The sequence below is a fragment of the Lissotriton vulgaris genome, chromosome 3_1 (genome assembly GCF_964263255.1).
Source record: "Lissotriton vulgaris chromosome 3_1, aLisVul1.2, whole genome shotgun sequence".
Lineage (NCBI taxonomy): Eukaryota > Metazoa > Chordata > Amphibia > Caudata > Salamandridae > Lissotriton > Lissotriton vulgaris.
Genome location: NC_141689.1, coordinates 148,104,365 through 148,117,162, shown reverse-complemented (window position 1 = coordinate 148,117,162; position 12,798 = coordinate 148,104,365). Strand labels below are relative to the sequence as shown.

General features: G+C 40.9%; 1 protein-coding gene across 1 annotated transcript in view; it reads left to right on the top strand.

The window, feature by feature from the left end:
• The window catches only part of LOC147726124 (receptor-type tyrosine-protein phosphatase mu-like), a 1,369,719-nt gene that overhangs the window by 1,309,879 nt on the left and 47,042 nt on the right, over window positions 1-12,798 (top strand). The window lies entirely within an intron of this gene.

Sequence of the window (12,798 nt, the reverse complement as noted above, 5' to 3'; positions counted from 1 at the left end):
TTTGGGCGTGCCAGAGGGTGTCAAAGTGACACCCCCTGTACCTTTGTGTGAATCGGTATTTACCGATTCTGTAAATACCGAATCGGTAATGCCCATACATTCCTATGGGCTTTGAAGCCCATAGGAATGAATGGGCATTACCAATTCGGTATTTACAGAATCGGTAAATACTGATTGGTAAAGATTCGGTATTTGAACATCTGGATATACCTACATATCCACACTTTAGATTTACCGATTTTTAATTACCGAATCGGTAAAATTCGGTAATTAAAAATCGGTAAATCTAATTTACCTACATCTGGCCCTAAGACTCAGAGTTGAAAGCTGAGGGATCCTACCATTTTGTTGTCCTTTTTAGGTCGAGCCTAGGCAGCGCACATGCACTGTCTGCAAGACCTGTTGTATTCAACAAAACCCCTTTATTCCAGCTTGCTGCTGATCATTGGTTTACTCTTGTGTCGCTCTTCTTTGCTGTCTACTAAATCGTTCACACAGCCGATACCTAACTTCCATCAAGACTATGGAGCACCGGCCAAGCACAGTCTCCTTAGGCTTACTTTCTTCATCAGTTGTTTTAGAGAACTTACTTTATTTTAAAAGGTTGCTTTACCCCATAGCTGCTTGTGCCCTCCCACCACCCTCAGACACGAATGCAGCATTTCTCTTAATCAGATGGACGCCACACAAATGCTGTGCGCTGAACTCTTAGCACTCACAGAGTGAGCTGCTTTGTAAACAATCCCCTGTGAACCTTGCCTTACTCTCTGTCCAGATTCAATTGATTATACAACCTTTTTATAATACATTTTAAAACTAATTATTTTCTGATTTTAATGTGACTTATTTCTCTTCATTCCAAATCAACTCCTTACAGTTTCCAACCTTAATATGGGGTGGTTTACCATTCCCAGGCATCCTCTGACGTTCTTGCGTGAAGGTAGTCCTATTCTGAAATGGCACTGACTTATCTGTAAGTAATAATAGAAATAATACATCTTTATTGTTTTATTACTTATAATCTTACAATATAACATATACATCTACTATAATATAAAAACCACTAAAATAAAGTAAAAAGGTTGCAGCATCAACTTCTTAGACAGTTACAGTAGATATGACAACAATCGGTCCTATTCCCATCCCTGCTACTGAGGTTAAAAATCTAGGGGTCTGGTTCGATTCCAAACTTAGCTTCACCACCCATACCAAAAAAGTTGCCGCTATGTGTTTCGGGACCCTGCGTAAGCTTAGATCAATTTTTTAATTCTTTGATACTCCCACCAGACAGCTCATTGTACAAGCCATGATTCTGTCTAAATTGGATTACGCCAGTTCACTTTTGCTTGGAGCTAATCAGGCTGAACTCTCTAGACTTCAACGCGTTCAGAACGCCGCCGCCAGGGCTCTGGTAGGCCTACCAACATTCTGCTCGGCCGAAAAAATTATTCATAAGCTCCACTGGCTCCCTGTTGCTCAGAGAATTAAGTTTAAGTCTCTTTGCCTTTCGTTTAAAATCCTGAAACACTCTTCCCCTCAGATTCTGGAGCATCTTATCTCTCCTTATGTTCCATCACGGTGTCTGAGGTCCTCTGGACTACACCTGGCTACAGTTCCGCGCTTTAAGAGGTCTTGGATCGACGCCCGCTCTTTTAGAGTGTTTGCTGCCAAGCTATGGAATTCCCTTCCGGTTCATATCCGTGCGATCAACTGACTCTTGGCGTTCAGGAAGGCTGTTAAAACTTTCCTTTTTCCTTTAGATCCTTAGTGTTGTTGTGTTCTGGTTCATGCCATTGCTTTTGTCCGGTTTTCTGTTCTGTTAGCGCCGGGACGCCCCTTTGCTGGGGCATCTGTGCGCTCTATAAATCCGGATAACATAACATTTTAAAATGGATTCAAACTGCGCAAAAGTTTTCATAATTATAATCTTCCAGTTTTGCTTTTACTCTCAATAAAAACTATACAAAAGCAGAATTCATACTTATGTCGTTAGAATGCAGACACTTTATCAGAGCTGGCCTACATGTCCTTATTACTCGCGTATTAAAACATGTTTTAAGTATAATTTTTCTTTCGATCTGAAGTTCAGGACAAATATATAGCAAATGGACAATGTTGTCCTCGCCAGTTTTGCACAATCTGCATACTGTAGGCCCCTCCATTTTCATCCAAGGGGGAAGATGACTAAGTCCAGGAAGTACACCAAATCTTGCTTTAATAAAAATTTGCTTATTTTTTCTGACCATGGTATTTCCAAATAGACTTGTACCTGCTTTTTTGTAAACCCGTTTATTATTGGCCATGCATGTTTTCTTTTTGCCAATATATCTTTATCATGTACGAGCGACACTTGATTTGTTGTTCGGTTAATTATCTTTTTGAATGATGCCGTGTTTATTGTATTGTTCCAAATTGGCATAACAGCAAATTCTTCTAACGCCATTTTAAGATAATTCCAGGCTTGTGATTTTGTATTGTTATTTATTTCTTGCCATAATAACTCAGACAGCAGGTTGTCATGGTCATTTTTTATCCTATTCCATGTTTTAATAAATTGGCCCTTTCTTGCGTACAGCTGGTTATTTAGGCCGAACTCCAATCTTATTTGAGCAGGCGATGCATTATTTGGAAGGTAAAAAAGGAATTTAAATGTTTTTGAGACAACTTTATTGTTGCAGTATCTTTCCCAGTTAATGCCTCACTACTGTATGTGAGAGTGGGTAGGAGTTTTGCTGCTATAATCAAGTGATTTCCGCGATTCCGTGATTTCAAGTGATTGAATGCTGCCGTCAGAGCATTTGCCTTCCTTTGTATGTCCAATTTTTGTGGGCGATAATTTCCTTTTTCATCGAATAATACTCCCAGATACCTGTATACTTCAACTTGTTCCAGTTGGGTATCCTCCAAATACCACTTGTGTTTGTGTTTTAATCTTACATTTTTAGTGATAACCATAATTTTAGTCTTGGTTTCATTTATCACCATTCCATTTTCTTTTGCGTATGTAAATATACTGTTTATTAGGCTTTGTAATCCCACTTTTGTTTGGTTTAAGAGGATGACATCATCTGCATATAGCAGATTAGAAATTTGTTTGCAGGCTACTTTTGGTGGATGTGCGTTTATTTCATTCAGGGATTAAAAAGTAGGGGGGCCAGTACACATCCCTGTTTAAGGACTACTGTTGTTGGTATTTCCTTTGTTAGTGTGTGGCCATCCCCCATCCTCACTCTGACCCATGTTTTGCTATACAAAAGTTGAATCAGTTTTAGAAATTGATCTGGAATAGTTTTTTGCTGTAGTTTTTTCCACAGGAGGCTTCTTTGGATACAATCGAAAGCAGATATAAAATCTACAAAACATTAGTACAACGGCTGCTTAGTTCTAATTGATTCATCAATTAAAAGTGATACAGCTAAGATGTCTGTTGTTGTTCCGAGTCCCTTAATAAATCCGGTCTGGTTCGGAGGTAATACATTATTATCCATTGCCCATTCAGTAAGATTGGTAAGCAAGATCCCTTCAAACAATTTAGCATCTGTGTCTTGTAAGATAATGAGCCTATAATTTTCAGGGAGAGCCCAGTTTCCTTTTTTATAGATAGGCAAAATTAACGACCCTCTTCCTGATTCAGATTTTGCTCCTGCCCGTACTATTTCTTCAAAAACTTCTGCAAGGTATTGTGACCACAAATCCGGATTTTCTTTGTAGAGGGCAAACGGAAATCCATTAGGTCCTGGTGCCCCATCTTTTTGTTTCCTAATTCATTTAGTGAATTGAGTTTTTCGATATATCAATTTGACCATCAATATCATACTTTGGTATGTTTGTTCTGATCTGGGTCTCCTCCTTTATTTTAAATTTTTCTTTTGGATCATAATTTAGATGTTTTTCAAGGAATCTAACCCAATCTTGCTCTGATAACGTTGATGATACCACCAATTTGTTTGGTCGCACTAAGCCATTTATGGTTTCCCAAAATTCCCTTGAATTTGCTTGGTTGTTTGCAAAGAACAGTTTAGACCAAAAAACTTGCTTAGCTTGATTTCTTTCATTCCATATGAATTTCCTCAAATTTTGATTTAAGTTTTTTAGATTAGTTGTTAATTCGTCGTTATCCGTGAAGTTTGTAATTTGTATTCTTAACTTGTTACGGGTTCTTTTCAGTTTTTTTATTGTATAAGGAAGATTAATATATGGTTTCCTTTGCTCTTTTTGCTTAGTTTCGTTCTTCTTAATTACAGGTGTAGGTACCTAAGGTTTAACCAATTTACAAGTAAAGTTTACCCATTGTTCAATTGGTGACACCAAACTTTTATCATTAAAGCAATCTTTGATGAGCTTCTGCACCAGTTCATTTATCTCCTTTTTGTTGTGTACAGTTTGGATAAGTTTCCTGAACTTATATGCATGTAAATTAATTGCCCACTCCCATTCTGGGATAAACGTTTTTTCCCCAAAACCTAATAGTAATGCGACTTAACTACTTCCTCTAGATGGCCGTCACTTTGAAACTGTGTCTGGAAGTGTCAATGTTTTCTGCTTATCTAGTACGTGGTAAGTAAAGAGAACAAAACTACAGAAAAGAACTTTTGAGGAGGTGATGCTGTGAATTTATTACTGCTCTGCATACTTTTACTCCGGATCTGAAGAGGAGCCATTTTCATTTGGGGCATCAACTCCACATGGGCACATGTGAGTGGAGGGCAGCACAGAGATATCAACAATGGTGGTGAGTACTGGTGAGTGTTCCCTGCCTAAAAGCCAATGCGCAAGGTTTGCAGCATGTCATTCTGGAGATGACACCTATCCTTGGCAAACAATTACAGTCCATTTGTTTACTTTTTGCTGCTCGGGAAGCGCCAAGATCTGAAAAGCAACAAAAAGAATTCTGTAAAATTCTCTGTATTCTTTTGTAGATGTAAATTATACCTTTAATAGCTTTAGTACTCTTTATTAGAACAATGCAGACAGCAGGGCGTTACACAGGCTAATGTGTTCCAATCTCGTTACCCATAGGCCAACAACATGGCAGCCAATGCGCTATGCAAAAAACGCTTAAGAAAACACAACTTAATTGGTGGCAAAGTCGCGCTTCTAATTAATAGTGAAGCTGCGCTCTATTGTGCCACTAGCAGCAGGGTATCAAAGAACAGAGGTGGTGGCAGGACACCATGCCCATTTCTCCTAAAATAATTTGAATGTCTCAGCCGCCACAGTTCAATTAATTTCACAGAAATATGTGAGAACTATGCAGTGCGTTCTTTATCCCAGCAGACATTCTCAAATCACAGCCCCCTCTCTTGCGGTGGTGCTTGAGGGGCTGTGGGGGGGCTGCTAAGTAAGTCTGCTGTGATGGAAGCAAACTGTCTTACCGTGTGTAAATATATACTTGACTGAAGCAGCCAAATGTCACAGGCGCAGAGCCTGCCAGTTGTATTCTGATGGAAACATGCCATGCTTGAAAATAAGGTTATGGAAGCAAGTTCAAGGGGTCAAGAGCTCCACTTGTAACAAATGCGAGGCCTGTTGTTTTTCCAATGCTTGTTTCATTTCCGGTCTGTCTTAGCCCATACTTTGCAGCAAGCCGTGCAATAAATTCATGAATAAAAAAACATGATTCATATTCTGAATTTGAAATGGCATGTTTTTTTTATGGAGCTGTTTGAAATCCTCTGCTTAGGCAAGATGGCCGCCAGGCTGCTGTAGAGTGCAGTCGCACTTACTCCTTCTCCTGGACCCAGGGAGTAAATGGCTGGAGATGGACTAAAGCATGCTGGTTTTGCAGAATATACTCTGGACGGAAAGCGGGACTAACATTAAGTCCCTGCATAAGGTGCTTACAACCTGGGGGTGCTATTACTGTGAGCGTTTTAAAAAGCAATTTAAAAAAGCGATTGTGGTCAGCATCCATACAGCCTTAAGGATGTCGCAGCGCTCAGGTGCTATACCAAAGGTCACGCTGAGTAGACGCACAACAACCACGGCTACAAGCGGCATCTCCCAGAAAACACAGCTCAAGAAGAGCGAGAGACCTGCTAAGGATAAAGACAAAGATAAAGAAAAGGCCGATTTTAGAGTGGAGAGTAAAACAGCCTCGCAAGCAGCACAACCGGAGACTCCTGGAGGTAAAGCGCAGACACATCAAAGGCGCTCTCACTCTGAAAGTGGAACAGCGAAGCATGCAATTACTATACCTGCCGCTGGCAAGGATCGGCGGCAACCCACTGTGGCAGAGGCTTTTGCTGGAAGGAGTCAACAACTAACCCCGGTCGCTGGAGGTGGTCCGAATCCAAACTCGGACCCAAAAGCGAAACAGAACGCGGAAATTCTCCCCGCTGACCGCGAGGACGCAAGCACGGCGGTTGCTAAGCAACCAGGGCCAGAAACGCTCACGCCTCTAGCGGGAGACGCACAGGAACTGGAGAACACAGCGGAGGTTGCCGAGGTTGCTGCCGAGGACGCCAGCACGAACAATGAGGTTAATGCAGGTGGTGAAGTAGGATTAAAGACGATGGATAATGTAAGTAAGTCCAATGATTCCCAAGCAAAAGAAACATTCGAAACAAACATTTACACTGCCCAAATGCTCGAAGCTTTAAATGAAGTTAATCTAGCGCCAACACCCGTGGATAGCAGTATTATGGCACAATCTACTTGGGGCAGTATGAAAAGTATTCAAAGCCACATAATAAAGGGGGCGAAAGGGAGGAGAGCATGCTCCCCAGAGAGAGAAAAGTTCTACTCCGTGACTGAGGGGTCAGACTCTTCTTTGTTGGGATCAGAGGAAGAGGATACTAACACAGACCTATCATCTGGGACAGAGTCTGATAGATCCCTCTCTAGTGAACACAGAAACAGGGAAACACAAAAAAGAAGAAGAAGAACAATGATAAGACGTGACAGGGAAATGGACAGAGCAGCAACAAGTACAAACAGGAAGCTGTTATGGGACTATGGTAGTGCTTCAAAAATTTACCAGGATCAGGATTTGGGAGTGGCACCCGAGAGCTATCCGGTAAATGCCCTTAATGAGTTGAGCGATATTCCTCCTCAAGCAACTTTAGATGGGATGTTCTCTATGCTGAAGCAAATGCATTTGGAGGCTCGCTTAGAAAGCAGACGAGCAAGGCAGGATACAAAGAAAATACAAGCGAGCATCAGGAAAATGAACAGAAAATATCAGGAAGTTGAAACTAGAGTGGAACAAGTAGAAGAAAGAACCGGGAAGCTGGAGGATGAGGTCACAGATTGGCAGAATGCAAGAACAGAACAAGGGAAGGTGATCGAAGACTTGCAGTGGAAGCTGGAAGATTTCGAGAATCGTCAAAGAAGGAACAATCTACGCTTTCTAGGCATAGAGGAAGGACTGGAAGGGAAGGACCCAAGGGGGTTTATGGTTAAACTGTTAAAAGAGGCATACCCAGAGGCGCAGTGGCAGTGGGAAGTTGAAGTGCAGAGAGCACATAGATTCCCGTTAGTGCAGAAGGGGGGTAGAGGCGGTAATCAAAACAGTAGTAATCAGAATGGATTGCCTAGGGCAATGCTGGTCTTTTTTGGAAATTTTTTAGCTAGGCAGGAAATCTTTGAGACTGCAAGACCAGAGAAGAAAAAATCAGTTGAAGGGATTACTTTTTTTACGAGGCCCGACTTCTGCCACACTACTGTGGAAAGGAGGTGGAAACTGAGACAGCTTATCACTCCTTTTCAACGACAGGGCTCAGAAGCATACTTGATGTATCCATCTAAGTTAAAAGTGGTCACAAGGGGCCGCATCAGAATGTTTTTCTCGGAAGTGAAGGCAGGAGAATACTTAGCAGAGATCACAGAGTTTCAGAAAAGCAGGAAAAGTAAGGAATCAGAACCAGCATAGGTTAAATAAGGAAAAATATTAGCTATATTGTATATTGGGTCCCACGATGGTAATATGGTTAGCTAGGGTGGGAGAAGGAAAGCGACACTACAGCAGCACGCAGCCACACATAGGTCAAGATTGACCTATTTGCCTGTGACAGGGGGGGGGCTAGGAAGGGGAGGGGGGAAAAGGGGGGGGGTGGGGGAGGGGGGGAGGGAAGAGGGTGGTAAAGAGAGAAGGTTTTTTACAGCACAAAATAAAATGGTAGGTAGACACACAAAGGTGGTAGGAAAATATTTTGAGGATTTGTTTTTTGGTCTTTTGTATAAAAGTAGATGGCAGTAAGAATCACTACAATCAATATATGCGGGTTAAATGATGGGGGCAAGAGACAGAAAGTAGCAGCTATGTGCAGAATGTTAAAATTGGACATCATATGTCTGCAGGAAACACATGTGAGGGGGAAGGATAGGTATCTTATGGATCAGCTAGGGTTCGATGTATTAGCACACACGCACCAAGATACTAAAACAAAAGGAGTGGCTATACTGGCGAAAAAAGGCTTGATGAAAGTAGAGAGAAAGGAGGAAGACGTGGATGGTAGATGGGTGATGATAGAAGGAGAAATAGCCGGTAGCCGCTACACAATTGTTTCTGTATATGGTTCCAATGAAGATGAACCTGATATATTTGATTATCTAGATACCGAATTGCCGCTATGGACTGAACCTATAATTGTGTGTGGAGATTTCAATATCAATGGGTTAACAGGGCTGGGTTTGGGGGGAGGGGGGATGAAGGGCGAGCGAAAAAAGAGAGTAAGAAAAGCCATTGTCAATCTAATGAATAATAATGCGTTGGTAGACGTTTGGGCGGCATTCAACCCTACAGGGACAGGTAGTACTTTCTATTCGGCCCCTCATAAAAGTATAGCCAGATTAGACTACTTCTTAGTCACCAGTCCATTAGTATCAGATCTGAAAATAGAAATATTACCTCGAGTCTCCTCAGATCACAATCCACTGGTGTTGACTATCTCCCGGAACTACAATATTGGTCACAAAGAGTATTGTTGGACATTTGAAAGAGGGTTGCTCAGAGAAGATGACTACGTTAGCAGAATGAAGGTATGGATCACGCAGTTCTGGGAGGTAAACAGAGGTACGGCAACCGCAGGTATGGTCTGGGATGCATTCAAAGCAGGGATAAGGGGGGAAACGTTGGCTTATACCCTGTATAGGAGTAAAAAGGAGAAAATGGAGTTAGCCAGTAGGTTACAAGATTTAAGGAATTTAGAACAACAGCTTACTCAGCATGTTATAAATCAAGAACCTCTTGAGCAGGTCTTACTAGAAATAGAATTGAAGAAGGCAGAAACTGGGGAAAGATTAGCTAATAAAGCTGCGGCTAATTATTTGGCAAAAAAAGAAAAATGCTACGAGTTCAACGAGAGAGTTGGGCATATGCTCGCAGTGCGCACCAGGCAAGATCTGGCAGCTGGGGAAGTTAGAGAAATCAAGAGTAAATGCGGGAAGGTTGTAACCAAGGTGGAAGAGGTGAGGGAGGTGTTTAGAGAGTTTTACTCTGATTTGTATGATCAAGACGTGAGTAGCAACGGAAACGAGATAGTGGACTATTTGGCTGGTATCCCACACAAGGAACTGTCCCTGGAAGATAAAGAGACTCTAGAGGCTCCACTAACGTTGAGGGAACTACATAATCCAGTTTCAAAACTCCCCTCGGGGAAGGCCGCAGGACCCGACCAGATACCAGCAGAATTTTATAGGACATTTTGGGATGCACTAGGGATATACATGTTGGAAACTTTAAGGTACGCACAGAAAGGGGAGAATACACCACAGTCATGGGCTGGTGCAAGTATAGTAGTTATTTTGAAGAAAAATAAATCACATTTGGATCCTGGCTCTTATAGGCCGATCACGCTTATGAATGCAGATGCAAAAATATACTCTAAGGCTTTATCACAAAGACTCAGTAAAGTAATTGAGGGGTTGGTATACACAACGCAGCATGGTTTCATACCAGGTAAAGGGACTACGGAACATACAAGGAGAATGATCACCATATTGGACGCCACGGGAGCTGCAGGAGACCCTGCCTCTGCCGTCTTTTTAGATGCTGAGAAAGCCTTTGACAGGGTCTCCTGGTGCTACTTGTGGAAAGCCTTGGAGTGGTTCGGGATTGGTACAGGTTATATACAGGCTATAAAGGCGTTATATGTAGCTCCATCAGCTAAAGTGAGGATCAATAGGGGGTATACAGAGGATATACATATAAAGCGTGGCACAAGACAGGGTTGCCCGGCCTCACCACTGTTATTCGCCCTATATCTAGACCCTTTTTTACGAAGGTTAGAAGGAAACTTGAACATTCTCCCGATTGGCTTACACGGCTATGCATATAAGACACTTGCATATGCAGATGATGTGGCAGTGGTCACACCGGATCCAGGGTTAGCCGTTATTGAAATTGAACAGGAGGCTTCACTTTTTGGCACATTTTCAGGGTATTCACTAAATAAAGAAAAAACACAAATAATTAAAAATAGGTGGGTAAACTATCAGGATACAAGAATAGCACCGGAAGTCACGTATCTTGGGGTGAAGATCACGTCCGAGTTAGATAGTTTAGTTGAAATCAATATGAGACCACTGTTGGAGAAAATCAAAACAAATACAGAAAGAATGAACAATTTGCATCTGACCTTAATGGGGCGAATAAATGTCATTAAAATGATAACATTCCCTAAAGTGCTATATTTACTTAGATCTATACCTCTATATTTTGAAAATGTTTGGTTTAGCAAATTAGAATCGATTTTGAATAAATTCATTTGGGTGAAAGGGAAAACAAGAAGAGCATATAGACATTTGACGGTAGATAGGGAAAAAGGGGGCTGGGGAGCTCCTGACTTCAGGCTCTATTATTGGGCTGCAGTATTACAGTATAGTAAGGTGTTAATAGGAGGAGGAGGAGGTCGGGACCAACCAACGGATAGTGAGGTGGGCTTACCTAATGTTTATGCTGTACTGCTGGGGGAGGAAGCTGAGAATGGGTTTTTCAACACTACTGAATTCACGTATTTCAAACACACGAGATTTAAGACGTTGAATGCAGTGTATAGGGTGTGGAAAGGAGTGGCTAAAAAATTAGGGATAGGCAGATTTAATAACTATACAAGATTGTACACAAATAACTCACTGCCGAGGGAGATCTTTAAGGATGTCATTATGCTTGACTGGTATAATAAAGGCATAATACAGATAGGGGATTTACTGGATGAACAGGGTAATATCATGCAGTTTGGAGTACTTAAAGCAAAATTTGGGCTAGAGCACAACAGTTTTTACAAATATCTACAAGTGAGGAGCTTTCTGACACAAAAACAAGGTGGTCCGCTGGGAATGTGGCAGTGCAAAATTATGGATTATATAAAAACAACCACCAAATGTACAATAAGATATCTCTATGTAGAATTGAAAGGAACTAAGTCAGATGAAAGGGCAAAATTTGCACAAAAATGGACGGAAATATTGGGGTCAGGCTCAGAAATCTTTCAGGAGTCACTAGATCTGGGTAGAACGGTGCTATGCTCAGCAACCCTCCAATCGCAACACTACAAAACAGTATTTTCACTTTACCATACACCGGCTAGAATTGCCCAGTGGGGCGGAACAACAGGAATAACTTGCCCACGATGTAATGCGAGCGGAGCAGATATTGTACATATGTTCTCGCAGTGTCCACAATTATTTACTTTAAAAATGGCGATTGAAGAATTCTTTGATAAAACGCTTGGGATCAAGTTGAAGCTACTAGATGAATTAATCATCTTGGGGGTGGTTGGCACGATGGAAACCGCGCCAGTAGAGTTTATTTTTGTTGCAGTAGCAGTATTCCGCATTTGTATAGCAAGGAATTGGCTGAATAAGACTCCTCCGATATTTGCAGATTGGATTGCTAGCCTCCTTACTATATATAACTTAGAAAAGGCAATATACGACAGGAAAGGTAAAAGGGCCAAGGCCTTAGGCAAAAAAATATGGCAACCAATCACGACGTGGAAGACTAGCAGGATAAATCCAGAATAGTGAAACAGAAGCTAGATTTGATTTGTATTAGAGGTTGGTTTTTTTGTTTATGATATCTGCTTATGATATGAAAATTTGTATAAAAACAGTGAAATGCATAGGTACTATATAACCACCTGAGAAATTGGTATATGCTGTAATACATATGTTGGAATATGTTGAAAAATTTTGAAAAATTAATAAATATGTTTAAAAAAAAAAAAAATGAAATGGCATGTTTTTTAGATAAAGAATGGAATTTAACCAACAGTGTGGAATTTAAAACTGGTGAATTATCTCGTAACGTTATACATTGATTTAATACCTATAAATATGTAGGTTTGTTGAGTTAACACTTTTATTTAAAATGTAATTTTTTGATTTGCTAATAATTATGTCGCTGTAAATCTACATGAATTTGGCGAAGGCTTTGGCGAGTCTGTCCCTGATTCTTGCAATCTAATTTTGAGCAGATTGCCAGTTATGTTCGAATCTTGGCGCTTTGAACTGTACCTAGAGTAGGCACTTTTTTGTATTGTGTAAAACTGTTCTGTAGGTTTTATAAATATTTACATCACTAACATTCATCGCCGGGCTTTCAAGCATTATCTTTTGTATATTTTGACTAACCATTAAACAAAAGCATTTAAACTAGGAAACAATTCTAATCACCTGACGAAGCTATTTATCCAATTGTGCATTCTGTGGTTACTAAACTCAAATAAGTTATCCACCATTATGAGTTGATTGGCTGTCAACCATTGGACATTTGGCTCTCTCCGTCATTACCCAGTGCACACAGCTCTCGATCCACTCTCAAACCTTATCTCAGGTGGCAAAATTGGAGCAAGG